The sequence below is a fragment of the Myotis davidii genome, unplaced genomic scaffold (genome assembly GCF_000327345.1).
Source record: "Myotis davidii unplaced genomic scaffold, ASM32734v1 scaffold187, whole genome shotgun sequence".
Lineage (NCBI taxonomy): Eukaryota > Metazoa > Chordata > Mammalia > Chiroptera > Vespertilionidae > Myotis > Myotis davidii.
The window spans coordinates 5334887-5338273 of record NW_006383018.1 but is presented as its reverse complement, the minus strand read 5'-3'; the positions used below and the strand labels follow the sequence as shown (position 1 = coordinate 5338273).

Here is a 3387-nt window from a genome sequence, read left to right as displayed (position 1 = left end):
ATATATATATATATCCCAATAATACTACACCTCAAACTTAGAATAATGATGGAATTAAATAATGCAGGTAAAGCACATAGTGAGTTTTCAATAACTGTTAGCTGATATTAATGAAGTTACTAATAAAGCAGAAACGTTTACTTTCTATGTAAAGAGGTTGGAATTAAAAGAGGGAGGATATGCAACTATGATGATCTGGGCATGCATTTCCCACCTAAAGATAATATTTTTTAAAAATATTGTGTTGGTCAGACAAATCCAGGGTCTCATTTGATTTGCAGGTCACCAGTTTGCAACCCCTACTTTTTAAAAACGAGTTACCAGTGCAGCCCTACTCGAAAGTTTGTAATTGAGAGTGGGATAGGGCTGAATTCCTCAGGTTCACTGGTGTGGGGGTAGGGGTATGAGAGAGAAGAGACTAAACGTACTAATTATGTGTATGGTGACAATAAATCACACATACAATAAATCATCACGCAGTGCCTATATTCTTCCTGAATACAAGGGTAAATATGTAGAGTAATTAAATTATTTTAACTTTTCAATTTTTTTTAATGATCATTAAATTCTCATTTTTGGAAAACTGCCACCCTATATGCCCTGTGCCCTTTGCTGTGGGTGTGGCCTCTCTAAGGAGTGGCTATACAGCAAGCAGAGTCCTTAAGGGACAGATTTACTGTGCCATTTTAATAGTTTTAACGTTCTATTTAATTACCTTAAGAACTTAGGCTATAAAAATAATGAATAAATGACCTTCAAGATAAAATATTTAAGTTTTAAAAAAGTAGAAGATGCAATTAACACACCTTAGTTTGATATTTAGTTTCACTTCCAACACCTTAAAGACAATTGTATTGGTGACACTCAGAATACAAGGTCACCAAATAATGTAATGTTTGTTTATTAAATTTAAGGAATAAAGAGCTTTATTGCCCCATTAAAAAACCAATAAGCACAGGTCAGGTGACTCAGGTGCCATTTCTGTCATCTAGATATTAAGAGTGTGAAAATACAGACTTCTGAAAAGGCCTGGTGCAGACTGACCCAGGTCAGAGAGGTTAACCTACATGTCAATCACAGTCACTGGAGTGAGTTGGCTTTATTGAGTGAGGCCCAGGTCTGATGGTTTTAATATCTGCAAAACACAATGGTAGGTCAGAAATAACAACACATTAGGAAATTAGCAAATAATCACTGAATTGTTTAGGGAAACAAGATCAATAAGGGTTTAAAATTCAAGTTTTTAGTAGACAGAAGATAACAGAAAAGCGAGAAGAGACCTGAAGTTCAGACAATAGGGAGGGGCTGCAGCTATGTAACTGGGGGGATACATGCTTCCCCTCCCAAATACACTCAATTCTTTAAAAAACTTTAAATCCAGTGCTGGTCAAACAAATTCAGGGCCTTATTTGGTCACCAGCTTGTGACCCCTGACCTTTACCAATATCAGGCCTCAGCCCCCACTCTCAGGCACTGTAATTTTGGAGTGGGACTCGAAGTCTTAGAAAAGATGATAGGGTAGTGAGCAGGTAGGTTAACTTCCATTGTAAAGAAAGTTTTAAAACATTTTAACAGCAACTGGAGCACAGATTAATAAGGGAACAGGAGCATTGGGACTGGGTTTGAATTACAGATCCATAGCTCCTTAAATGCCCCCTTAATATGGGGGCCAGATTGGGAGACGGGGGTCAAGAGGCCCCATTGCTAAAACCTGAAAGGACACCCAGCATAAAGCCAAGTCACCTGGGACAGGTGACATTTTTACATACGAAAAAGAGTTTCGTGTTAGTCTTTTTAGAAATACGTACGTTTGTTTAATCTTTGCCTCTTCAGGATGACCTCTAAAAATGTTTATTCCCCAAACACACCAAAAACCGCTGTACATTAAACATTCTGTTAGGAAATGACACTTCATTAAGCAATTCTTAATTGCTTTACGTTTCCAAATATCTTTTTGAGTACTATGTGTACTTTTGTGAAATGCAAGTTCATTAATATGCACATGTTTTTACCACTGCTTGAACCTCTTTAAAAATGCAGATACAAAGTTTCCAAGGAGGGGGGGTGGGTCAGGGTGCCAATGTGGGTAAAAGGGGACTTACTGAAAGCTGTAATTATGATAAGTACATGTTTGTATACTTGTTGGGGGTGGGGTGGGATGTGACAGATTTTGGGAAGCCAAAGCCCCCAAATCCCTCCCATGACAAAGTCCTGGTTCATGGTTTATAATATATAGAACCAGGTTTTAAAATTTCTTCCTTTAGTTAGAAAAATAAACATGGTACATCTGACTGGCAATAAAGTATGGTTTGTTTAATAATGCCAGTTAAAATCCTCAGTCTATGTTTTGTAATGTAACCACTGTTACATGACACAAATTTTAAATGACAATTATGTACCATTAAGTAATCCATCCACCCCGAATCTAAATAATTAGCTTTTGCTTTTACTTTAAAATAGCTAATTATTTTGAGTATTTTAAATTAATTTATTTGTGTTGTATTATAATTACAGCTTACATTGGAGTTTTAAGATGCATACTTTTTTTTAAAGATCCTGTTAAATGTAAGGGAGATAAGGCAAACAATATACCACAGGAAAGAGCCAGGAGCAAGACACCAGAAAAATCCTGGAAACTCCAAGGAAAACACCGAATAAAACAATTTACTTTGGTCACTTAACACATATTTAATGAATGCCTACCATATGCCAGGCACAATTAATAAATATGTAGACAAGTTAGCCAGAGCTAATACTCCAAAGTTTCAAGAAAAAAAAATCCAGCTTCATGAGCACACAAATAAACACCTCATCCTCGCCCAGAGGCCAAACACCAATAAGCTACTTTAACCTCCTATGAAACAGTTCATGTTGTTTCTTATTTTGTATCCACCAAGGCATGGGGTTCCAGTAGGTACCGCCACAAAAATCCAGTAATGTCGCAAAAAGAAAAACAAAAAACAAAACCAACAATCTTAAATGTTGACGTATTTAAAACATTTTATTTTTTTATTTGTAGTAATAACATTTAGTTGGATTGCCTTTAGAGGCGCCAGCCATGTCAGCATAGAAGCATCCTTTAAAACCCACTATCAAGAATTTAAATTGTGGGATTATGTTACTTAATATGCAAAGCACTTATAAAAAGTGCTTATGAATTTCAGGTATAATTATTATTAACTGCTCCTTATTATTCTCATATTTATTAGACACTTGTGGATAAAAAGCAAAACCGGCGCAGCAGAGAAACCGCAGGAGGGCGGGGCTGTGCAGCCAGGCTCAGGTAGTGAAGGCGCGCATGCGCAGAGATGGGCCTGCTTGGGGGGGGGTAGCTCACACTGCGCAGGCGCAGGTGGCTCTGGGGAGGCGGGGCCCTAGGCCAACTCA

At 37.5% G+C, this 3387-nt stretch overlaps 1 protein-coding gene across 1 annotated transcript in view; it reads right to left on the bottom strand.

Moving 5' to 3' along the window:
- Positions 1-3387, bottom strand: part of PEG10 (paternally expressed 10) — an 11486-nt gene that overhangs the window by 6469 nt on the left and 1630 nt on the right.